The 27,435-nt window shown below is 44.1% G+C and overlaps 1 protein-coding gene across 7 annotated transcripts in view; it reads right to left on the reverse strand.

The window, feature by feature from the left end:
* The window catches only part of daam1a (dishevelled associated activator of morphogenesis 1a), a 151,031-nt gene that overhangs the window by 90,678 nt on the left and 32,918 nt on the right, over window positions 1–27,435 (reverse strand). The window lies entirely within an intron of this gene.

A 27,435-nucleotide genomic window follows, 5' to 3' on the forward strand; every position in this document is an offset into this window, starting at 1 on the left:
CGGAAGATTGGGAAAAGTTTAAGAAACAACAAAGAACGACTAAGAAAGCGATAAAGAAAGGAAAGATAGGTTATGAAGCTAGGCTAGCTCTATACATAAAAAATGATAGTAAAAGCTTTTACAAATATATAAAAAGGAATAGAGTGGCAAGAGTGGATGTTGGACCCTTGGAGGACGAGGGGGGGGATTTAATAGTGGGAAATGAGGAAATGGCTGAAACTTTAAATAAGTTTTTTGTGTCGGTCTTCACGGTGGAAGACACAAATAGTTTACTGAATATTAACGATAGAGGGTTGGTAGGAGGAGAGATACTCAATACAATTAATGTTACCAGGGAAGCAGTGCTTGGTCGACTAACAGGACTGACGGTAGACAAGTCCCTGGGGCCTGGATGGAATGCATCCCAGGGTACTGAAAGAAATGTCAGAGGTAATAGCGGATGCGTTAGTGGTTATTTATCAAAATTCGTTGGATTCTGGGGTAGTGCCGGCGGATTGGAAAACGGCTAATGTCGCGCCACTGTTTAAAAAGGAAATAAACAAAAAGCGGGTAACTACAGGCCGGTTAGCTTAACGTCTGTAGTTGGGAAAATGCTGGAATCCATCATTGAAGAAGAAATAGCAGGCCATATGGATAAGAATGGTTCGATTAAGCAGACGCAGCATGGATTCATGACGGGAAAGTCGTGCTTGACGAACTTGTTGGATTTTTATGAAGATGTGACTAGTGCGGTTGACGGAGGGGAACCGGTGGATGCGGTGTTTTTGGATTTCCAAAAGGCGTTTGATAAGGTGCCTCACAAAAGGTTGCTGAAGAAGATTGGGTCACACGGAGTTGGGGGTAGGGTGTTAGCGTGGATTGGGGATTGGCTATCTGACAGGAAGCAGAGAGTCGGAATAAATGGGTGCTTTTCTGGTTGGCAGATGGTAACTAGTGGCGTGCCGCAGGGATCGGTACTGGGGCCTCAACTATTTACCATTTATATAGACGATCTGGAGGAGCGGACTGAGTGTAGGGAAACAAAGTTTGCAGACGACACAAAGATAAGTGGAAAAGTGAATCATGTGGAGGGCGTAGAAGGTCTGCAGAGAGATTTGGACAGGCTGAGTGAGTGGGCGAGGATCTGGCAGATGGAGTATAACGTTGACAAATGCGAGGTTATTCACTTGAGGAAATAATAGCAAATTGGATTATCTAAAATGGAAAAAAATTACAACATGCTACTGTGCAAAGGGACCTGGGGGTCCTTGTGCATGAGACGCAAAAACCCAGTCTGCAGGTGCAACAGGTGATCAAGGCGGCAAATGGGATGTTGGCCTGTATCACAAGGGGGATAGAATATAAAAGCAGAGATGTCTTGCTGCATCTGTACAGGGCATTGGTGAGGCCGCAGCTGGAATAGTGTGTGCAGTATTGGTCCGCAAACAAGGGGAAGGATATATTGGCCTTGGAGGGAGTGCAGAGAAGGTTCACCAGGTTGATACCAGAGATGAGAGGTGTTGATTATGAGGAGAGACTGAACAGATTGGGTTTGTACTCGTTGGAATTTAGAAGGCTGAGGGGGGATCTTATAGAGACCTATAAGATAATGAAGGGGCTGGATAGGGTAGAGGTGGAGATATTCTTTCCACTTAGAAAGGAAGCTAGAACTAGAGGGCACAGCCTCAAAATAAAAGGGGGGTCAGTTCAGGACAGAGTTGAGGAGGAACTTCTTCTCTCAGAGGGTGGTGAATCTTTGGAATTCTCTGCCCACTGAAGTGGTGGAGGCTACCTCGTTGAATATGTTTAAATCACGGATAGATGGATTCCTGATCGGTAAGGGAATTAGGGGTTATGGGGATCAGGCAGGCAAGTGGAACTGATCCACTTCAGATCAGCCATGATCTTATTGAATGGCGGGGCAGGCTCGAGGGGCTAGATGGCCTACTCCTGCTCCTATTTCTTATGTTCGTATGTTCTTATGTTCGGGCACTTAAGCTACAAAGTAGATTCAATTTCACAAAACAACTCAAATTTGTAAAACGCAAAAGGATGCCATCCCCCAACTCAAAAGTACAATACTCAGTCTTAAAAAAAAAATCAGGACTGTATTATATACAAGCACTTTTGAAATCAGAATCATTGGCAGTATGTATATGTATTCACTACACAATATAGCTTTAGCATAAAATTACATCTTACAGCACAAAACATAGCCTGTGGGCGGTGCAGTCAAAATGCACAAATCTCTTGAGAAATTGTAACTAAGCAAACTGAGAAAAGGAAATAATATAGGAATTTACTAACATTTATTTACTTTTTACTACAAAGCAGTGGAAGCCAATTCCTTGCAGTAAAAATCATTGCAATTTTTCCTGTATTGAAAAACAATGAAACACCTTTAAGTTTGGAACTTTTATTTGTGTGTTTTCTTTTGCAACATCTGCTGAAAATATGGCACACAACAAAACAGAAAAACATGAGGCAAACAGATATTCTAACTGCTATGCTAACTGGCTGATAAGCACACACTGCACTGATTAAGCAATGGAAATCAGGTCCTCTGCAATCGAGCATGAAGTTGGAATTTGAAAATCTCTCCAGCTGCACTTCTAATACCCTTACAAGTACTATTCTGAGCTCTGAAGAGCCATACGGATTTAAAACGTTGACTCTATTCACTCTCTCCACAGATGCTGACAGGCCGGTTGCGTTTTTCTAGCATTTTCTGTTTCAGATTTCAGCATCCACAGTATTTTGCTTTTACTTCATAATAGTGTCATAGACTAATAAAATCATAGATCTCCTCTTGCTCATAAAAAGCTAACAGATAAATGGTATCACAATACCCTTGGCACAGGAATGACAAAATACAACATAAAGGCAGAAAATTAATATATTTCTTACAGACGTTACAGTGGAGGAAAAGGGCATAAGAAAGCAGCACAAAGCAACAATTTTCCATGATTTGTCCAATTATTGACAATTAGAACAGGGATAACTGATCCCAGACTTCCTAACCCACAGGCTGCAATCAGTAAGGATAGGCAACAACACCTCATTACAACACAATTATCCTCAACACCAGCACCTCGCAAAGCTAGGTCCTCAGCCCCTTACTATACTCCTTATATACCTATGACTGTGTGGCCAAGTTCCCCTCCAAAACTCAATTTTCAAGTTTGCTGACGACACCACCGTAGTGGGTTGGATCTCAAACAGTGATGTAATGGAGTACAGGAAAGAGGTTAGTGCAACGTCAATAATCTCTCCCTCAATGCCAGTAAAACGAAGGAGATAGTCATCGCCTTCAGGAAGAGCAGTGGAGGGCATGCCCCTGTCCACATCAAACGGGGAAGAAGTGGAAATGGTTGAGAGGTTCAAGTTTCTAGGTGTCCAGATCACCAACAATCTGCCCTGGTCCCTCCACTCCAACGCTATCGTTAAGAAAGCCCATAAACGCCTTTACTTTCTCAGGAGGCTAAAGAAATGCAGTATGTCTGCTATGACTTTCATCAACTTTTACAGATGCACCATAGAAAGCATCCTTTCTGGTTGTATCACAGCTCGGTATGGTTCCTGCTCTGTCCAAGACTGCAAGAAACTACAAAGGGTCGTGAACGAAATCCAGTCCATCACGCAAATCACTCTACCATCTCTTAACTCTGTCTGCGCTTCCCACTGCCTCAGAAAAGCAGCCAGCATAAAGGACCCCACACACCCCAGACATACTCTCTTCCATCTTCTTCTGTCAGGAAAAAAATACAAAAGTCTGAGGTCACATACCAACCAACTCAAGAACCGTTTCTTCCCTCCTGCAATCAGACTTTTGAATGGACCCACCTTACATTAAGTTGATCTTTCTCTACACCCTATCACTAACACTACATTCTGCACCTTCTTTCCTTCTCTATGAACAGTATGCTTTGTATAGCACGCAATAAACAATACTTTTCACTGTATACTAATATGTGACAATAGTAAAACAAATTAAACCGTAATAGTATTAACTACACCCCTCCAAAACAGAGGTTCCAGTATATTGCAATAAATTAAGATGTCTCTAAAAAAGGTTCGAAATTCAGCTGTACAGGTGTGCCAATAATGCTGCAAAATTATAGCTTGGAAACTTGCATCATTCCCACAAGAGGTTTTTTGACCTGCAGAGTGAGAAATGTTGGCAGGCAAGGTACAGATCTGCCCTCTAGACTAAATCATTACTACAGTGTGGTGATACTGAGTTTCATTGTGCACCATGTTGAACATTCCAAATAATCTCTCAACAGATGATTTTTGATCTACAGGTGATTTAAGGGTTATTGTCGGACAGGCAGAATATTAAACTTGAGGCCATGATCAGATCAGCTATGATCTTATTGAACAGCAGAGCAGGTTCAAGGGACTGAATGGCCGATTCTGACTGGTGTTAAATCAGATGAATGTTTTGGAGCTTTAAATTCCAACCACTGAAAAATTTCTCAAAGTAAGCTCCAGATTCTCATGACACTCTTGCAATATACCAACATTATCCAAGTTCAATGTCTATACTAATCCAGCTACTGTGCCTTTTTCCTAGCCAATTTTCTCAATCAAGTCTTCAAACCTCAGTATTTTGAATAAAAATATTTGAGACCAACAAAACATAAGCTTTAGAGATTGAAATTCCACATCAGCATTAGAACATAGAACATAGAAAGCCACAGCACAAACAGGCCCTTCGGCCCACAAGTTGCGCTGATCATATCCCTACCTCTAGGCCTATCTATAGCCCTCAATCCCATTAAATCCCATGTACTCATCCAGAAGTCTCTTAAAAGACCCCAACGAGTTTGCCTCCACCACCACCGACGTCAGCCGATTCCACTCACCCACCACCCTCTGAGTGAAAAACTTACCCCTGACATCTCCTCTGTACCTACCCCCCAGCACCTTAAACCTGTGTCCTCTCGTAGCAACCATTTCAGCCCTTGGAAATAGCCTCTGAGAGTCTACCCTATCCAGACCTCTCAACATCTTGTAAACCTCTATCAGGTCACCTCTCATCCTTCGTCTCTCCAGGGAGAAGAGACCAAGCTCCCTCAACCTATCCTCATAAGGCATGCCCCCCAATCCAGGCAACATCCTTGTAAATCTCCTCTGCACCCTTTCAATGGCTTCAACATCTTTCCTGTAATGAGGTGACCAGAACTGCGCGCAGTACTCCAAGTGGGGTCTAACCAGGGTCCTATAAAGCTGCAGCATTATCTCCCGACTCCTAAACTCAATCCCTCGATTAATGAAGGCTAGTACGCCGTACGCCTTCTTGACCGCATCCTCCACCTGCGAGGCCGATTTAAGAGTCCTATGGACCCGGACCCCAAGGTCCTTCTGATCCTCTACACTGCTAAGAATGGTACCCTTCATATTATACTGCTGCTTCATCCCATTGGATCTGCCAAAATGGATCACTACACACTTATCCGGGTTGAAGTTCATCTGCCACTTCTCCGCCCAGTCTTGCATTCTATCGGTGTCTCGCTGCAACTTCTGACATCCCTCCAAACTATCCACAACACCACCTACCTTGGTGTCGTCAGCAAACTTACCAACCCATCCCTCCACTTCCTCATCCAGGTCATTTATGAAAATGACAAACAGCAAGGGTCCCAGAACAGATCCCTGGGGCACTCCACTGGTCACTGACCTCCATGCAGAGAAAGACCCCTCCACAGCCACTCTCTGCCTTCTGCAGGCAAGCCAGTTCTGGATCCACAAGGCAACAGCCCCTTGGATCCCATGCCCTCTCACTTTCTCAAGAAGTCTTGCATGGGGGACCTTATCGAACGCCTTGCTGAAGTCCATATAGACCACATCCACCGCTCTTCCTTCGTCAATGTGTTTGGTCACATTTTCAAAGAACTCAACCAGGCTCGTAAGGCACGACCTGCCCTTGACAAAGCCGTGCTGACTACTTTTGATCATACTAAACTTCTCTAGATGATCATAAATCCTGTCTCAGGATCCTCTCCATCAACTTACCAACCACTGAGGTTAGACTCACCGGTCGGTAATTTCCCGGGCTGTCCCTGTTCCCTTTCTTGAATATAGGGACCACATCTGCAATCCTCCAATCCTCCGGAACCTCTCCCGTCTCCATCGACGATGCAAAGATCATCGCCAAAGGCTCCGCAATCTCCTCCCTCGCCTCCCACAGTAACCTGGGGTACATCCCATCCGGTCCCGGCGACTTACCAACCTTGATGCCATTCAATAGTTCCAACACATCCTCTTTCTTTATGTCCACATGCTCGATCCTTTCTGTCCACCGCAAACCAGCAGTACAACCACCCAGATCCCTTTCCACCGTGAATACCGAGGTAAAGTATTCATTAAGCACCTCCGCCATTTCTAACGGTTCCGCACAAACTTTTCCCCCTTCACCTTTTAAGGGTCCTATGCCTTCACATCTCATCCTTTTACTCTTGACATATTTGTAGAAAGCCTTGGGATTCTCCTTAATCTTACCCGCCAAGGTCTTCTCATGACCCCTTCTCGCTCTCCTAATTTCCTTCTTAAGCTCCTTCCTACATCCCGTATACTCCTCTAAATCCTTAACACCTCCTAGCTCTCTGAACCTTCTGTACGCCTCTCTTTTCTTATTCACCAGGTTCATCACAACCTTCGTGCACCACGGTTCCCGTACCCTACCAACACCCCCCTGTCTCATCGGAACGTTGTCATGCAGAGCTCCAGACAAACATTCCTTGAAAATCCTCCACTTTCCTTCGGTACTTTTCCCCAAGAATGCCTCCTTCCAATTTACCCGTCTAATTTCCTCCCTGATGACACTGTATTTCCCTTTACTCCAGAGAAACACTTTCCTAGCCTGCCTGATCCTATCTCTTTCCAATGCTATCGTGAAGGAGATAGAATTATGATCGCTATCCCCAAGATGCTCACCCACCGAGAGATCCTCCACCTGTCCAGGTTCATTAGCCAGCACCAGATCAAGTACAGCCTCTCCTCTAGTAGGCTTATCCACATACTGTGTCAGGAAACTCTCCTGGACACACCTAACAAACTCCTCTCCATCCAAACCCCTAGCCCTAGGGATATTCCAATCTATGTTTGGGAAATTAAAATCTCCCATCACGACAACTCTGTTATTCCTACATCTCTCCAGGATCGGTTTCCCCATCTGCTCCTCAACATCTCTGTTACTATTGGGTGGCCTATAGAAAACACCCAGCAAAGTTACCGACCCCTTCCTGTTCCTAACCTCCACCCACAGAGACTCCGTAGTCAATCCCTCCACGGCGTCCACCTTCTCTACAGCCGTGACACTATCCCTGATCAACAGTGCCACTCCCCCCCCTCTCTTGCCTCCCTCCCTGTCCTTCCTGAAACATCTAAAACCCGGCACCTGAAGCACCCAGTCCTGTCCCTGAGACATCCAAGTCTCCGTAATGGCCACCACATCACATTAATAAGACATTTTCCAAGGCATCACAAACATGTTTATAGAAGTTAAGAAAGTTCGCTGTGGAAAAATACGAGAAGAATACAAATTAAGTAATGCACTTTTTCTATTACCACGGTCAAATTCAACAACTTGCCTCAAACACAGAAAACCAGAAACACGCCAAAGACTCGGCAAGTTGATATGCATCAAACGCAAAATTAGGTCAGCAGAATGTACTCAATTAAAACTGCAGGGTTCAACCATGAAATATTGATGGTTACATAAAACTAAAGCATTATCAAAATGATTGACATGTATTTTAACATGTGATTATATCTCTCCGTGGTGCTATGATAAACTGGAATGTGTCTTGCTCAAGTTAAAATAATGTTCTTAGTTTCCCCATAAGTGGAGCTTACTTTATTGCAATACTGGTTTCTGAATTCAGTTACTATGTCATTAAATGCCACAAAATACCATTAAAAAAGTTACTAGTAATTTATTAGGAAACCAGGTGATAAGCAGAAATCCAAAAATGTAGAGAATAGTACCTCCTATTTACAAAGCAGAAGTCTCCTTCTACAATTGCTGTGTGCATTTAAAACATACAAAACAAATTCAGCTATCAACCGCAGGATTACACTTACGTACTCAGTTTCAGATCAAGTTTCATCTTGAAGTAGATAATGAAGCACGTTCCTTGAATTGCAGAGGCTTTGAGTCATTATTCTTACATTAATGTTGAGGCTGTCACTCAACTTGACTTGTTAATTTAATCTGGTCCCAAAGAAGGTTTTTTTAAAAAAAATCAGAAATGACCAACAAAATTATTGCTTACAGTTGACAATTTCATCCACAGACATATTAAATTTCGTTATTCACCTGCAAAGAATGATTCACATTTACCAAAATTAGCACAGTGCTATCATGGCACTTTTCCTCTCTGGCAAAAGTTGAGATCATGTTACACAAATGTCTGGCAACAACAGATAAAGCTGGAACACAGGTCAGGCAGCACCTGACGTTTCAGGTCTGAGAGCCAACAGCAGGTCTTCCCATTGTAGATTTGTGTGATGGGCAGATCCAACATCAATTAGCACAAAGAAATGTTTAGCATAACTAGAGATCTCCCATGGTAATAGATATGCTGAAGTACAGTATCTTAAACTATGCCTAAAGCAATGTCACGTTACATGCTAGACTTTTAACAGACCACATGCAGATTTAAAATTTTATGTCTTGGTTACCCATTCCATCCATTGGTGCTGCTGCCTTCCCAATCTGTGCCCACCCAACCTGGAACACGGCACCTGAATGCCTTCAATCAAGTTTCTGACCCTGTCACATTACCAAAATATATCTTTGTTTCAAGCGACATCCTATGGTACTGTGACAATGGTAAACTAACTCCATGCATCATTCTTGGCCCACTCACTGCAGTCTTTGGCACTGCTGTTCACACCATCCTCCTCCAATACCTTTCTTCCATCGTTAGCCGAGTAGAGTTGCACATGCCTTCTTACCTATCCAGTCCTGGCCACAAAACCACCTACGACTTCCCTTCCCCTTTCTGACATCCAAAACCAGATCAGCAGGAATATCCTCCAGTTAAATATTCGGAAGACTAAAAGCTATTTTTGGTTCTTGATCAAAACTCCCATTCTTTAGCTAATGACTCCATCCTTCTCGCTGGCAACAGTCCATGATTAAGCCATTCTATTTGAAACCTTGCTGTCACATTTCACCCCAAGATGAACTGTGACCTCATATTCGTGGCATCATTAAAACATCTATAATGTCATTTGACTTTGTCTTAGCTGAAATTCTCATTCATGCCTTTGTTACCTCCAGATTTGACTAGTCTAACTCACTCCTGGCTGGTCTCCAACATTCTACCCTCCATAAACAAGGTCATTCAAAACTCTGACGTCCACGTTTTAACTCTCAGCAAGTCCTATATTGGCTCCAAATCAAGTAAAATCATGATTTTAAAGTCCTTGTTTTCAAATCCCTCCACAGCTTTGCCCCTCCCTCTCTCTAATCTCCTCCAGGCACACAACCAGATATCTATATTTCTCTACATTCTGACCTACTGAACATCCCCAATTTTAATTGCTCCATTGCTCCACCACTGATGGCTGCACCTTCAACTGCCTAGGCACCAAACTCTGCAATATCTTCCCTACCCCAGTCCAATTTGCTTCTCTCAAGTCATTCCACAAATTCTCTGACCAAGGTTGTGGTCATCTGACCTAATATCTGCTTATGGGCTTCACTGTCATACTTTGTTTTGCACAGTAAGAAGTGTCACAACACCAGGTTAAAGTCCAACAAGTTTATTTGGAATCACAAGCTTTCGGAGTGCTGCTCCTTCATCAGGTTAGTCCAAAAGCTGAGTCTCACCTGATGAAGGAGCAGCGCCCCAAAAGCTTGTGATTCCAAATAAACCTTTTGGACTTTAACCTGGTATTGAGAGACTTCTTAATGTGCCCACCCCAGTCCAACACCGGCATCTCCACATCATACTTTGTTTTGTAATGCTCCCGTGAAATACTTTCAGAAATTTACGTTACAGCTTCTATACAAATAAATTCAAACACACATGTATAAACAATTTGGAGCAGGATTAGGCCATTCAGCCCTTCAAATCTGTTCCGCCATTTCATAAAATCATAGCTGATCTGATAGTGGACTCAATTCCTTTCCTGCCCAACACCCACACCCTTCTCCTCCCTTGTTAGTCAATGACTGAGCCAAAGTTCCTCAAGCCCCTCCTTCTGCAGTCGTTTGCGCCTTGGATGACACTGGTGTCCACGAGCTCCCACATTCCGCAGCTGCAACACATCATTTGCCCTGCCATCTTTATGGCATTTTAACTCATTAATTAAAAATGTAATCAGGAAAATAATCTCTAGTCCTGCCTATGCTTATTTACATTACTTCAATAAATGTACTACTTATCCCAATTTAAAATTCACTATTTAAGATAGTAAATACTCACCAAGCATTCACCTACCTCCTTCCTACCAAAATGAACTCTTGCTCTACATAAAGCCCCACTAGTCTCTCAATTCCCAGAGTTGTTGTATTTGTTGAATCCCCCAAGGATTTATCCTCGGCCCTCTCTTTTTCTTCCACCCACTGAGCCCCATCTACATACTCCCCTTTCACGGCATCATTCAAAATGTATCAGGTTCCATATATACATAGGTCACTCCCATTTGTACCTCTTCACTCCTGCCTCAACCCTCCACCATATCCAAATGGTCAGACTACTTATCCAAGATACCGTATCAGATAAGCAGAAACTTCTCTAACATATATTGGGAAAATTGAAGCTATCGGCTTCAGTCCCTGCCACAAATTCTGTTCCCAATCACCAACTCTATTCTTTGTCCAAACAACCTCGGTGACAAATTTAAGCAGAGATGAGCTACGAATCACATATCTGGACCATTACCAAGACTGCCTACATTCATCTCTAATACCTAATACCTTGGCTAATTTGTTGCCAAAACCCTCATCCCTATTTTTGTTGCCTCTAGACTTCACTACTCCAATACTCTTTTGGGTGGTCTCCCAGCTTCCACCCTCCATAAACTCAAACTCAGCCAAAACTTCTCTATTCATATCCTGATTTGCACCATCCAGTTTACCTATCATTCTGTGTTCACTGGCCAACACAGGCACCCAGTCCAGTGGAGCCTCAATTTTAAAATTGTCATCCTTGTTTTCAAATCCCACTTCCTCAGCATCGCCAACCTTTTTCAAATTAAATTAAAAATAATGCGCCCTTCATATAGTGTGTGCGTGTGTCTGTGTGTGTGCTTGCCAGTGAAGAATGGATCTTTACTTGGTGCACCTTTGTGGATAGTTGTGAAGGCTAATCCTTGAGATGCAGGTTCTGCAACAAATCACATGTGAAGCTGCCCAATGACATAGTGGATTATTGTTTTCAGCGACTGTTGCCTAGCTGCAATAACCACTCGTCATAATGCATGCCAGTCCAGAGAAGGTGCTGTTATTTCCCACTTCCTCAGCTAGTGAACCCCAAGTGCAATAATCAATGTTTAGGGCCTTGGTGTCACGATAACAAACATCCTTGAAGTGAAGCCTTCGGCAACCCCATGGGTCATCTGCTTCCACCTACCCCACCATAAAAAACATCCTTGGGCATGCAGCTCTCTTCCATTGTGCAGATGTGCTCGATCCACCAAAGCTGCCTCTGTTTGACTAGTGCCAACACACTTGGGAGTTTTGCCCGAGAGGACTGTCATATTCCTGATTTTGTCCATCAGGGTTTACCCATAATGCGCCACAGACAGCAAAGATGGAAATTCCACCACTGACCGGAAGATCTCACTTAGTCTTTCCTGTTTTTGAAAAAGTGGTACTGCAGAATATGGCCAGATGTCTGTTCATTAAAATTGAGACACTTTATTGGGGAAGAAAGGAGCGATGGAAGCAAGAGCCAAAACAAGGTACAATTACTCCAGGGTGGTCCATGGAATTCTGAACCAGCCGACCAGATTCAAAAAGGAATATGTATGTGATGTCCGTGAGAAGTAGCACAAACCAGGCTGACATCAACAGCAGTGCCAGGTGCTACGGTTACTAATCCATTCGAAAAGGGGTCCCTTAACCAGAAAAGTTTGAGGACTACTGTTTTATACAACAGTGTGCAATTGATGCATTCCTGTTTGCTATTCTACTCTGGATCCAAATGTTCCCATCAAAACATCACTACATGGCAGTACATCAGAAAATATGGATTAAATGACTTTTTTCCATACCAAGAATAAAAAGGTTCATTTACTCTAAAAGCTGGATGATAGTCGCTCTTTAATAGAATACATCTCTATTCAGTCTCGAGTTATTTTAAAACTTCTGTTGATATGAAATATATATTCTATTTATCAAGTTACTTCTTCATTTTGATACCGGGTTTGCAAAGTAGCTAGCTCTCAGGCTAATAATACAAATTGAAAATTCCATATTGGCACAGGATGACACTGCCATTCAACATTTTGCTCACCATTAAAACATTTTATTCAAAAAAATTAATAATTTCACCGGTTTTGTTACCATTTCAAATCACATCGTTCATCTATGTATACTCAGTAAAAAAAACCTTGACATTCTGTCAGCACAAAGATCTTTCAGAAGGACTGAACTGCAGCAACTTAGAAAAATATCTGATGCAAACTGTGTGCTTATATTTTACCCCATCCAAAAATATGTCAGAAAGAGATACATTCCATAGCCACAAAGCATGTTTTCACTCCACCACAGATCCTGAAATTAGGAAGTGGTTTTTTTTTGGGCTGCAGAAGTTACCTCCAAGCCATTCTCCTCAGAAATTACTCTCGTATGCTAAAATAACTATTTGTCTACTGGAGTTCCAAAATATTTTAGGTATAGTACTTGCCCTTGGCCCAACCCCAAGCTGGTCATGGGCAATGCGCTATTTATAGGCTCATTTATGCTGCAGTCTTTGTTTAACCCAAAACACTAAAGTGACAACTCCATACAATAGTTACTTTAAATTTCATTTGGAGACACAGACGATACAATAGCTGCCATTATACAGGAACATGACAAAAGATGACAAGAACAATTGAGGTTATTATCTCATTGCTGGGAGCATGCTAAACCTGTTTATATAGCCAACTAAAAACACATTCAGTTTCATTGTATTAAAATGACAGTGTACTGCAAAATGGGCTCAAAGTCTTCAGTAACCCAAAAAAGTGCACGTGAGCGCTCAAAGAAAATCCCTGTTCTTCACTTAGGATCCATTTCAAGTATTTGTAGATCATGCCAGACACAGATCAACAGCAACTATAGGTTTTCTCAAATTGGGAAACTTTCCAGAGGATTGGAGAGTAGCTAACATTGTTCCTCTGTTTAAGAAGGGCAGAAAAGACAATCCAGGAAATTACAGGGCTGTGGGTCCTACATCAGAGGTGGGGAAATTATTGGAGAAGATTCTTAGGTACAGGACGTACTCAAATCTGGAAGAGAATAGGCTTATTAGCGATAGGCAGCATGGTTGATGGAATCACAAACTTGATTGAGTTCTTTAAGGAAGTGATAAGAAAAATTGACAGGGCAGTGGATGTTGTATACATGGATTCAGTAAAGGCTTCGATAAGGTTCCTCATGGGAGATACAGAAGGTGATGTCATATGGGACCCAAGTGATGCGCGTTATCACACACGAGGCTTGAGATGCTCAAGGGAATAAAGGCTTTTATTTGCTGTTACAACGAAGCTACTAATTATATACACGATCCCAGACTGAGGGGTCCCAGACAGAGCAGTGACCTTTATACCTCTCCCAGGAGGCGGAGCCTGACTGGGATGTACCATAATAACTATAATACAAGGTGTAACAGCCCAACCCTAACCCCAACAGCAACAAGTAGAACAACCCATCCCTAACCCCAACAGCAACATATATACATACTTGTAGTACTGGCCAGACCCTGGCTCAGTACTATCTAGTGGGAACCAACGATGGTTCACCACGTTCACCCCTCCTTTGAAGACAAAGGCCGGCGGGGTACAAAAAAACAGAATAATTTGTCATCAGTCTATAAGTTCAGACGGTCAGGGGGACCGCACCGTCGTTGTGACCTCCTCAACACCGGCGATGACACCGGAGTAGGCACTCGCGGTGGCGTTCTCCCCAAGGCGATGTCCAACGGTTCCTCCACAGTCTCACGGGCCGGTTGACCCCAAGGTAATGATAATCCGTTGAGTTCCGACACGCCCTGAAGTGGCGACCATCCTCTGGACTCAGGCAAGCTGTACACGGGAGTAAAAGGGTTCAGTAATGGTCCCAATGCTGCCCGCGACGTGTCCGGAGGGGAAACAATAGTTGGGGGGTTTCTAACAGGGGGTATGGGAGCGACAGGGGTTTCTACGTCCCCTGCTGGCGCCAGGTCTCGGATCGAGACCGTGTCCTCTCGCCCGTCAGGGTATGCCACATAGGCATACTGAGGGTTGGCGTGGAGGAGATGGACCTGTTCGACCAACGGGTCGGACTTGCGGGCCCTTACATGTCGCCGCAGGAGGACAGGCCCTGAGTACGTCAACCAAGACGGTAATGAGGTCCCAGAGGAAGACTTCCGAGGGAATGAAAACAGCCTCTCATGGGGAGTAGCGTTGGTTGCCGTACACAGGAGTCAGCGTATGGAATGGAGCACATCAGGGTGCACCTCTTGCCAATGGGAGACTGGAAGGCTTTTTGACTTCAACGCCAGTAAGACAGCCTTCCAGGCTGTAGCATTCTCACGTTCCACCTGTCCGTTACCCCTAGGGTTGTAGCTCGTGGTTCTACCAGAGGCAATCCCGTATGAGAGCAGGTATTGCCTCAAGTCATCACTCATGAACGACGAGCCCCTGTCGCTGTGAATGTAGCTGGGGTACCCGAACAGGGTGAAAAGATCACGGAATGCCTTGATAACCGTGGCAGCGGATGTATCAGAGCAGGGAATAACAAAAGGGAATCTCGAGTACTCAATGATGTTGAGGAAGTACACATTCCGATCTGTTGAGGGAAGGGGGCCCTTAAAGCCGACACTCAGTCTTTCGAAGGGACGAGTGGCCTTGACTAATTGTGCCCAGTCAGGTCGGTAAAAGTGCGGTTTGCATTCCGCGCATACCCGACAGCTTCTTGTTATGGACCTGACTTCCTCCACCGAGTAGGGCAGATTGTGGGCTTTTACAAAGTGGTAGAGCCGAGTGACCCCAGGATGGCATAGGTCATTATGGAGAGCCTGCAAACGGTCCTCCTGTATACTGGCGCATGTTCCACGCGAGAGGACATCCGAGGGCTCATTGAGTTTCTCTGGACGATACATGATGTCGTAATTATAGGTGGAGAGTTCAATTCTCCACCGTAAGATCTTGTCGTTCTTGATCTTGCCCCTCAGCGTGTTATTGAACATGAACGCCACGGACCGCTGGTCCGTGATCAGGGTGAACCGTTTTCCCGCCAAGTAATGGCGCCAGTGCCTGACGGCCTCCACAATGGCCTGGGCCTCCTTTTGCACCGCCGAATGCCGAATTTCGGGGCCTTGGGGGGGTGCGGGAAAAAAAGGCGACGGGCCTGCCCGCCTGGTTAAGTGTGGCGGCCAGGGCGAAATCAGATGCATCGCTCTCCACCGGAAAGGGGATGGACTTACCAACAGCGTGCATCGTGGCTTTCGCGATGTCGGCTTTTAGTTTATCAAAGGCCAATCGAGCCAATGGTGTTAGGGGAAAAGAGGTGGACTTGATGAGCGGACGGGCTTTGTCCGCGTAATTAGGAACCCACTGTGCATAATAAGAGAAGAAGCCTAAGCATCTTCTCAGTGCTTTTGCACTAGTGGGCAGGGGAAGTTCAAAGAGGGGACGCATACGGTCTGGATCAGGGCCAATGACCCCGTTTTCCACCATGTATCCGAGGATGGCTAAACGGTGCGTACGAAATACGCACTTCTCCCTGTTGTAGGTCAAATTCAGGCGAGATGCAGTGCGTAGGAAATTCAGGAGATTTGTGTCGTGGTCCTGCTGGTCATGGCCGCAGATGGTGACGTTATCCAGGTACGGGAAGGTAGCCCGCAGCCCGTTCTGGTCCACCATTCGGTCCATAGCACGCAGGAAGACCGAGACCCCATTGGTGACACCAAAAGGAACCCTGAGAAAGTGATACAAGCGACCATCTGCCTCAAAAGCCGTGTATTGTCGGTCCTCTGGGCGAATGGGGAGTTGGTGGTAGGCAGACTTGAGGTCTATGGTGGAGAACACCCGGTACTGCGCAATCTGATTGACCATGTCAGATATGCGCGGGAGGGGATACGCATCCAGCTGCGTGTATCTATTAATGGTCTGACTATAGTTAATGACCATCCGGGGTTTGTTCCCACTCTTGACCACCACGACCTGCGCTCTCCATGGACTAGCGCTAGGTTGTATGATCCTTTCCTTGAGGAGCCACTGAACTTCAGATCGAATGAAGATCCGATCCTCAGCGCTGTAACGCCTACTCTTAGTCGCAATGGGCTTGCAGCCTGGCACAAGATTCTGGAACAGGGAGGGTGTGGTAATCTTCAGCGTCGAGAGGCTCCAGGCAGGGCGTGTTGGGCAATTTGGAAGCTGCTGTTCTCCCACTGAAAGTGGAGGGAGTGGCCCACCGTACTGTAGGGTTACACTCATGTGGACCATGAAGTTTAGTCCGAGGAGTATTGGTGCGCAAAGGTGCGGCAACACCAGGAGCTTGAAGCGCTTGTAAACCATGTCTTGCACCGTTAAAGTTACCACGCAACTCCCTAGCACAGTGACAGACCGGGACCTTGATGCCATAGAAATTGTCTGTTTGACAGGTTGTATCTGGAGGCCACACCGCTTCACAGCGTCTGGGTGAATAAAACTCTGTGCTCCCGCTGTCAAACAGACAATAAATCAAGTGGTTGTTTACCTGAATGTCCATCATAGACTTGTCGAGTCTATGAGGCTTGGCCTGGTCCAGGATGATCGACGCCACCGTTGGTTCGTGAGCGCCACTGCAGGCAGCTGAGATTGACGAAGATGACCCCTGCTGGTCGTTCGTGGTCGGTGCCGACTAACATGGCCGCTCCCATAGGTCGCACGTGGGTGGTGGCGCCAAAATCAGCGACCCCTGGTGGTCACGCACCTCCGACTCCGTCGACTGTAATGGCGTCGTCCTGGCCTTGCACGTGGACGAAACCCTCGACGATGCCTACGACGAAGAACCGGGCTCCGGGGAGTCGCAGGCAGCACTACTGTTCCTAGAAGTAAGTTTAGAACGGCATACTTTCGAATAGTGCCCCTTCTTACCACAGGCGGAGCACAACACAGCTTTAGCGGGACACCGTTGCCGAGTATGCTTCGCTCCCCCACAGAAGTAACACCGCGGGCCGCCCGGAGCTGCTGCCGTCGTCAGGCCCGAGTGTGGGCACGCCATCACGCAGCTTTTCGAACCCGAGGGACGAGGAGGGATCAGCGACTGCTCCTGCCACGTTGTCTCCACGTGGTCTTCAGGATACAATACTAGGCTTTTGGAAGCCGTCTCCAACGTATCCGCTAGTTCTATTGACTTAGTGAGGTCAAGATTACCTTGCTCCAGTAGTCTGAGTCGGATATAAGATGATCCGATTCCCGCCACAAACGCATCTCGAGCGAGGTCGTTCATATTCTGGTCTACCGACACTGCTTTGCAGTTACAGCCCCTGGCTAGCTGTAGGAGCTCGTTCGCGTATTCTTCCGTTGTTTCGCCGGGCTGCCGTCGTTGAGTGGCTAAGAGGTATCGAGCATGCATTTCGTTTGGCAGTTTAATGTAACACTTCTTAAGAAGCTCGAGGGCCTTTATGTAGTTGGTGGCCGCACGGATCGCGAGGTATACGGTGTCGCTTACCCTCGCATGGAGGACCCGGAGTCTGTCATCGTCTGTGGTGACCGCTGCGGAGGCTGCCAGGTAGTCCTCAAAACATTTCAACCAGTGGTCGAAGGTGTTAGAGGCGCCCGCCGCACGTGGATCCAGTGTCAGACGTTCAGGTTTCAACATCTGCTCCATACTCTCTATCGTTTTTTTTTACGACGAGAGTTTACTTAACAGCAAATAAAATTGATGCGCGTTATCACACACAAGGCTTGAGATGCTCAAGGGAATAAAGGCTTTTATTTGCTGTTACAACGAAGCTACTAATTATATACACGATCCCAGACTGAGGGGTCCCAGACAGAGCAGTGACCTTTATACCTCTCCCAGGAGGCGGAGCCTGACTGGGATGTACCATAATAACTATAATACAAGGTGTAACAGCTCAACCCTAACCCCAACAGCAACATATATACATACTTGTAGTACTGGCCAAGGGGCCTGGCTCAGTACTATCTAGTGGGAACCAACGATGGTTCACCACACCAAGGTGAGCTGGTACGGCATCTCCTCCGGAGCCTTCAACATGTCATTGATGAAGACGAACATCTCGCCAGGGCCATCCCCACACCCCCACTTCTTGCCTTCAAACAACCACGCAACCTCAAACAGACCATTGTCCGCAGCAAACTACCCAGCCTTCAGGAGAACAATGACCACGACACCACACAACCCTGCCACAGCAACCTCTGCAAGACGTGCCGGATCATCGACACGGATGCCATCATCTCACGTGAGAACACCATCTACCAGGTACACGGTACCTACTCTTGCAACTCGGCCAACGTTGTCTACCTGATACGCTGCAAGAAAGGATGTCCCGAGGCATGGTACATTGGGGGAACTATGCAGACGCTACGACAACGGATGAATGAACACCGCTCGACAATCACCAGGCAAGACTGTTCTCTTCCTGTGGGGGATCACTTCAGCAGTCACGGGCATTCAGCCTTGGATCTTCAGGTAAGCGTTCTCCAAGGCGGCCTTCACGACACACGACAGCGCAGAGTCACTGAGCAGAAACTGATAGCCAAGTTCCGCACACATGAGGACGGCCTAAACCGGGATGTTGGATTTATGTCACATTATCAGTAACCCCCACAGCTTGCCTCCTGGGCTTGCAGAATTTCACCAGCTGTTCTGTCTGGAGACAATACACATCTCTTTAACCTGTGTTGAATGCTCCCTCCACCCACATTGTCTGTACATTTAAGACCTGGCTGGCTGTAGAGATTTGCATTCTAATCAGTATTCTGTAATTTGATTTCTGTGTCTGTTTGCACTGTTTGAGAACAGCTTATGGTATTTGCTACCAAATAAACCTGTTGGATTTTAACCTGGTGTTGTGAGACTTCTTATTGGGCATAGAAAGCAGAGAGTAGCAGTGGAAGGTTACTTTTCTAATTGAAGGTCTGTGACAAATGGTGTTTCACAAGGATCAGTGCTGGAGCCTCTGTTGTTTGTTTATATATAAATGATTTGGAGGAAAATGTAGATGGTCTGATTAGTACATTTTCAGATGATACAAAAATTGGGGGAGTAGCGGATAGTATGGAGGATTGTCAGAGGATACAGCAAGATAAAAATCGGCTAGAGACCTGGACTGAAAGATGGCAGATGGAATTCAACCTGGACAAAAATGAGGGGTGATGCGATTTGGAAGGTTTACTGCAGAAGGAAAGTATACAGTAAATGGTAGAGCCCTTAGAAATATTAGCATACAGAGGGATTTAGGCGTGCTGATCCACAGTTCTCAGAAGGTGGCAACTCAGGTGGACAAGGTGGTCAAGAAGACATATGGCATGCTGGCCTTCATCGATTGGGTTGGGGGGGGGGGGTTTGAGTAGGAATTGGAAAATCACGTTGCAGCTTTGATTAGGCTGCATTTCGAGTATCGTGTATAATTCTGGTCACCACACTACCAGAAGAATGTTGATGCATTGGAAAGGGTGCAGCAGAGATTTATCAGGATGTTGCCTGGTTTGGAGGATATGGACTAAGAAGAAAGGTTGAACAAACTTGCATTGTTTTCATTGGCGTGCGGAGGATGAGGAGGGACCCGATAGTGGTTTACAAGACAACAGGCTTGGATAGAGTGGGTAGTCAGTCTTTTTCCCCCCAGAGTTGAAGGGTCAATTGCTTGAGGGTATAGGTTGAAAGTGAGGGGGCAAATTTTTCCACAGAGGATAGTGAATGCCTGGAACACAATGCCAGAGGTGGTGGTGAAAGCAGATTCTATACCAACTTCAAGAGGCATCTGGATAGGTACATGAATAGGCAGGAGAGGGGGGGATATGGACTACGTAGAGGCAAGAAAATATTAGAGTGGCATGTGTCGGCACAGACTTGGTGATCCGAAAGGCCTGTTCCTGTGCTGTACTGTTTTTTGTTCACAAATGTACCCTCAACATTTTTCTAAATTCAATTCCAAAATTAATCTAAATTTATATTAAAATATTGCTCTTAGGTATTGATAATCTCGCAACTTGAGAACAAACCTGAGAACTAAGGATTTTTAGCAGTAATGTTTGCATTAAATGACATATGCCAGCGACCAGATGAGCACAGCCCTATCCGTTACCTTTTCAATGCTCAAAACATGAAAAGCAGGGGAAATTACATTATTTTGTTTGCTGTTTTTTCTTAATTTTTTTTCAACAGGACAGACACGAGAGAAAACCCAAAAGTTGTACAGAACTGGAGGCAAAAAGGATAAGGGAGAGGGAGTGGGTTGAAAATGAGAATGGACATCAGGTGGTATCTGATTAACATCTCCATCACAAAAGCAGCAAAATATTGTCCCCCTTTAGGTTTATCAAAGACAACGGTCACTATCAATAGTCATGCAGTTGAAAACAGAACTAATCGACTAGTGCCCTCTAATTTCATTCTTTCTCCAATTATTTACAATAAGGACATATTGCAACAAGAACATTACTTCAAAGAATTCACACCTCCCTACCCACCCTCCAAATAAATTCACCTTTTCCAATAGCAATCATTTTCCCTTGACTAAGGCATCTGGGAGACAGTCAGTTCATAGATATTGTCCCGAAATATCCACCTGATCTGGGTCAACCCCTTCCATCACAAGTTTATTACCCATGTTTCCAATGGGGATGTTAGTGACAAGTCCAGTTGAGTCCCAAGGATGTTGTCATACCATGAAAGATTTCAAGGACTATTAGTATGTGGTGATGCAAAATGCCACATCCCAAAGGCATATTTCTCGACAGATGAGACAGATTAGGGGAAAACAGTGGCCTCTTTGTGCCCTATGAGGCAGGTGTGTCAGTCGGAAGGATGCAATTATGTTGTGACAGATCTGACGAGCCAGATATCAGATCAGGTGACCAAATATTGTGAATCAAATAAGTTGAGGCCTAAGCTGCCGGAAAGAGGTGATGACTTGATATTGGAGGACACTTTGAAAGTAGCAACTGCATTGGAAGGCCAATTTTACAACACAAAACTTGGTCCTAGATTTTGCTGTTGGCACAACAGAAGTTGAGTGGGACAACAGAATCCAGGCATATGTAAATGTCCGAGAAAAAAAAGACAGGGTAGGATTCTCTGATTTTGTCCATAACTACCCAAAGAATTTGGCTTTCCAGCCAGAAATCCATTCACTTCCAGCGGCAAAGAATCCCAGCTGCGAACAAGGACAGAGGTTTTCGGCCAGTGTTTCAGATGTGGCAATTTGAGGCACTATGGAAAAGATGTCTGTGGTCCTGCTAAGGGAAAGAAATGCAGAAAATGTGGGGGCAAAGACCATTTTGCCAAGAAGTGCAAAAGCGAAGTTGAACAAAGGTGGCCAGGGAAACCACAAAGGAAAGAAAGATGAAAGTAGCACAACTGTGTGACAAACTGAAGATGCAGTAAGGACATGAACAGAAATTATGGATACATGTTTCTGTCAACAGGATAACCACAAGAAAGTTCTGCTACAACTCTCACCAACTTCTACAGATGCATCGTAGAGAGCATTCTTTCTGGCTTTCTGGTTGTAGCACAGCTTGGTATGGCTCCTACTCTGTCCAAGACCACAGGAAACTAAAAAGGGTCATGAATGAAGCCCCGTCTATCACTCAAACCAGCCTCCCATCCATTGACACCGTCTACACTTCCCGCTGCCTCAGAAAAGTAGCCAGTAATTCAAGAACACCACGCACCCCGAACATACTCTCTTCCACCATCTTCCGTCAGGAAAAAGATACAATAGTCTGAGATCACGTACCAACTGACTCAAAAACATCTTCCCTGCTGCCGCAGACTTTTGAATGGACCCACCTTACATTAAATTGATCTTTCTCTATACCCTAGCTATGACTGTAACACTACATTCTGCACTCTCTCCATTCTTTCTGTATGGTATGCTTTGTCTGTATAGTGTGCAAGAAACAATACTTTTCACTATCCTAATACAATAATAAATCAAATCAAAAATTAAAAAGATAGTCAGTGGTGTTAAAGTGAACATGATTGCAGATTCAGGCAGTGGCAGTACTTTGACTACTGTGGGTGGAACCAAAATCAAAGAGAATCAAATATATATCTTGAAAAGATGTCAAAAGCTCTATCCTTGTACATTTAAAATCCCACTTCAAACTGTTGTTGCCTCATTGCAGATATGAGCGCTGGGGATCAGAATCTAGAGGTAGAATTTGTGGTGATCGATGAGGATGCTGAGCCTCTTCTGAACAAAAAATAATAATACTGCGAAATCCTATGCAAAGCTCAGTGTTTCAAGGAATTGCGAAGTTACACAAAACTGTCAAGATTAACCACTGACAACAATGTGAAACCTGTAACTCACCCTATTTGCAAAACATCTTTTGTTTCGAGGGGGAAAATCTGAGGCAAAGATTTGAGTAATTGATTAACCAAGACATCATAGAGCCAAGTAAAGGACAACACCATGAGTGAGTCTAGTCATCATCAGGCTTAAACCAAATGGTAGCATTAGACTCCGTGTTGACATGGGACAGGTGAATGAAGCTATACGAGAACGTCACCCATTTTGCACTGTGTCAAACAGTTGTCAACAAGCAAGGTATTTTCCAAATTAGACTTAAAGTGGGGATACCACCAGCTCGAGCTTCATTCTGGTTCAAAGGTGGCGGCAACTTCTGTCATTCATTGTGGACTTTACTGATACAAGAGATTGCTGTTTGGCATCAATTGCTGCCACTTATAAAGGGAGAAATCAAAACACCTTCCTTTTTATGGACAGGTAGTGAGAAGAAAAAAAATCAGGACTCATTAAAGTAATTTTCCCCCTGTCTGTAATGTTCTGTTTCAGACTATAAGCCAGAATTCATTTAGCAGACATTTGCAGATTACATGCAAGTCACAGACATTCATCATCACAGAGTAACCCCTATCTGGCCACAGGCAAACGGGGAAGTGGAATGACAAATCCAATCCTTAGAGAAATGACTAAGGATTGTTCAGGCTGAGGGAAAAGGAGGCATTGCTGCCACATGTAGCCACCGACAGAGCAACTCCACGCACTATGACGGCAAGAGATATTTGAATGCAAAAAACATACATACCAGAGCAAGAAGGCTGATCAGGAGATTCGAGATCACGATGCTGTTGATGTGATGTCTTGTGATGGAGTACTGCTGAGACGGAAGCATTGAGTAAGATGGATGTGCCATTTTACTCCAAGCTATACACTGTCTTTGCCAAGAAGGGAAACGGTGTGACTGTGCAGTTGCCAGAAGGAGTGTTGTATGACAGAAATTCTTTATGTGTCAAAAGTTATCGCAGTGACAAAGACACAGCAGCAGATGAACCAGATGTAGGGGCTGAGGCAAAGTTGACATTCAGCAATCTAGAAGTGCAAACTAGAGGTGCTGATTGCTGGCAGATAACTTGTCATCCAGAGGGAAAAACATCAGTTCCAGAGGGATACACTTCCTAGTGTTATGATCCCAGCTGGTTTTACTATTAGACATGTCCTAGGGTGGAACTAGGCCTGATAGCGCCTGACATTTATTTTTTTGTTTAGAAACATGAGAGCAGCTACTGAACGGAGTCACAGAGTCCGCTGATATACTTTTAACAATAAAACTTCCATTAAACAAGAAAAGACTAACTATATTATACTTCCCCTTCATCAATCTGTCTGCACCCTTTTGAAGTTTAAAACCATCCTCCTCAGTTCAATACTTCAAAATTCTATATTATCTGCAAACTTTGAAGTTGTGCTCTGTGCACCGAAGTCTAGGTCAATAAAAAATATATACACTCACAAAGATGGATTTCATCCAGACTTGGTGACTTGATCTTTAAGTGCAGACAGTCGACCGAATATCCTCCTTTTCAATTTTAAGTCCAAGTGGCTCAACTACCTAATTTTTCACCATGACATGGGCAGTACCTTCTTCCTTGATAACGACAGATGTAACATTATCATTTAATACTTTAGCCATGCCCCCTACCTCCATGGACAAATCCCCTTTTGGATCCAAAATTGACCCTACTCTTCCTTTTACCATCCTTTTGCTATTTCTGTCTGTAGAAGACTTCTGGATTCCCTTTTATGTTAACTGTTAGTCTTTTTTCATAATCTCTCTACATTTTTTATTCAATGTCCCTCTGAACCTCCTACATGGAACTCGATTCTCGCTTGTATTATCCACTTGACATGTGTCATATGCACCCTTTTTCTGTTTCATCTTGTTCATTTCTTTTGCCATTTAGGCAGCTCTGGATTTGTTCATCCTATCCTTTCTCCTTCTCGTGAGAATGTAACCGAACCATCAAGGTACGACCAAGGGAACGCATTGCCTGTCAAATCGGAGATTCCAATTTATGTGAGTCAGATTCATTCTTACTTCATTGAAGTTTGCACTTCCTCAATTATTCTTACTCTGCATTGCTCCTTGCCCCATTCAATAGCCAAGTTAAACCTTAAGATATAGTACAATGATCACTGTCCCCCAAATGTTCCTCTACTGACATTTCATTCACTTGGCCAACCTTATTCCCAATAACTAGATCTAGCAAAGTCTCCTTTCCCATTGGATTCAAAACGTACGGATATAGAAAATTCTCCTGAGACACATTCTAGGAATTCTTGCCCCTCTCTTTACGCTATCATTCCAGTAGATTTAAGGATAAATGAAGTGAATTAAATAAATTTAAATTTATAATTATTGCACTTGTGATTTCCAGGCAGATTTGCTCCTCTACATCTTTCCCAATAGAACATACTCAGCAATGTAATGGTACCTTATTGTTTCTTAGCTCTAGTCAAATAGATTCCGTTCTTAACCCAATTGGGACATCCTCTCTCCAGCATTATGTTTTGATCCTCTCGTCCTTTCATTCCATTCCTTTCTTTTCGGAACATCTTGTCTCCAGGAATATTTAGTACCCGGCCCTGTCCTTCTTGGAGTTAATTTCCATTATCACCACAACATCATAACCCCCAACTAACCCATTAACTCCCAATTAGGAAAAAACAAAAGATTCTGCAGCCCATTTTTTTTTTCTTAAATTCACTTCAAGGGGAGAATCGAGAATTTTTATTAAATGCAGGATGTTCCAACATTTTGCAAAGTTTTGAAAGCATAATCCATAATAGCTTTTAAAATTGGAGTTGAATAGATGAAAACAAAACATTAAAATGGAATAGGGAAATAGTCTAAAATGCTAACTCTTTCAGTAAGCAGTGATGCTATTACATTTATTTTTTTAATATCCGTTCATAGGATGTGGGTGTTGCCGGCTAGGCCAGTGTTGCCAGAACACCCACAGTGCAGTTAGAAAGGGACTTCCAGGTTTTGAACCAGCAACAGTGAAGGAACTATGAATTAATAATTTGGTGGCTCCTTAAATCAGTTAAGCATGGCTCCAAAAGGCCACAGTAGCACATAAACTTTCCTGAGGGGCAGGTTTGGTCATTATAGGAAGTTATCAAATTCTCTTCTAAAAGCATCTTATTGATTCCTTGTCAGTCCTGTAATACACAATCAATTTCAGAAGATAATGGCATTCTTCAACAAACAAAATAATTCTCATTATCCAGCACATGGATTTGGCTCTACCACCCTTTCCATTTCAAGTGACAAATTGGAAGTATTGTGAACTGCAGGAGTAGCAGAACATGGAGTTGTGTGTTCTAATCACCTGATGGTAGAGCAGATTGAAAAGCAGTACATATGGGATCCAGGGCTTTATAAATGGAGACGGTACAAAAGGTGACTAGTGATAGACTTCAAAAGGATAGGGCTGGTGGAATGGGTGGACACATGTTAATTTAAAGCAGAGAATTGTGAAGTGATACATTTTGGTTACAAGAACGAAAAACAATATAAAGAATATAATTCTGGAAGGGTGCAGGAGGAGCGAAACATGGGGTTGTGTGTGTTCTAGTCACTGATGGTGGTAGAGCAAATTGAAAAAAAAGTGGTACATATGGGATCCAGGGATTTATAAATGGAGACAGAGTACAAGAGTAAATAATGGTGAACCTTTATAAAACACTGGTTGCATCTCAACTGGAACATTGTTCCTGAAGCCTTCACATCCTCTCAAAAATATGGTGCTCAGAATTGAAAACAGAGCAGAAAAGATTTACGAAAATGGTTCAGGAGGGACTTCAGTTATTTGGATAAACCAACAAAGCTAGGATTTTCTCCTGGGAGGAGAAGCATAAAAGGAGATTGATAGAGATGTTCAGAATTATGAAGGATCTGGACAGAATAGACAGGGATAAATAATTCTTCCACTATTGAGAGCAGTTTATGAACCAGAGAGCAGAGACCAGTATGCACATGGTGAGCCAAATGCCCCCCAACGCCTCCCCCCTCCACCCATCATAGACCTTCCCGCTTGTTGCTCTTCCCATCCTCCTAACTTCATTTGCTTAACTTAAGTTTTTGCGGATTTGATAAGCCATAGACCCGAAATATTAATTCTGTTTCTCCCGGTAGACCTGCTGAATATTTAAAGCATTTTCTGTTTTTATTCATATAGGAAAACGAAGAGCTGGGCAATCTCCCATTTGCTCTCCCTCTTGCCAGTAAAGTATTATCCAAACTTTTATCTTCATGGACAATTGAAGTGCATTCCTTGGAGCATTGTGGGCCATGAAAAAAAATATACAATGAACTTTCCCTCAACTTTTATGCGTCAAGCTGCTGAATAAACTTTTATGTTCAGATTTTGGATTTATTCACGAGTTAAGAACCTGTAGAAAGCCCTTTCTGAATTTCGAAGTCCATGAGATTCAAATAAGACAAGCCAGTAAGAAATTTAAGCATAAATAGAAAGAAAGTTGCCCGTCCTTCAAAAGGTCAGGTTGCTATGGCTGAGCAGCATATTAAGAAGTCTCACAACACCAGGTTAAGTCCAACAGGTTTATTTGGTAGCAAAAGCCACTAGCTTTCGAAGCGCTGCTTCTTCATCAGGCGAGTGGGATTTCAGTTCACAAACAGGACATATAAAGACAAACTCAATTTACAAAATAATGGTTGGAATGCGAGTCTTTAAAAGACACAAACCCAGTCCAACGCCGGCATCTCCACATCAGAGCAGCATATAGCCAATGGATA

The sequence above is a fragment of the Mustelus asterias genome, chromosome 18, assembly GCF_964213995.1.
Source record: "Mustelus asterias chromosome 18, sMusAst1.hap1.1, whole genome shotgun sequence".
Lineage (NCBI taxonomy): Eukaryota > Metazoa > Chordata > Chondrichthyes > Carcharhiniformes > Triakidae > Mustelus > Mustelus asterias.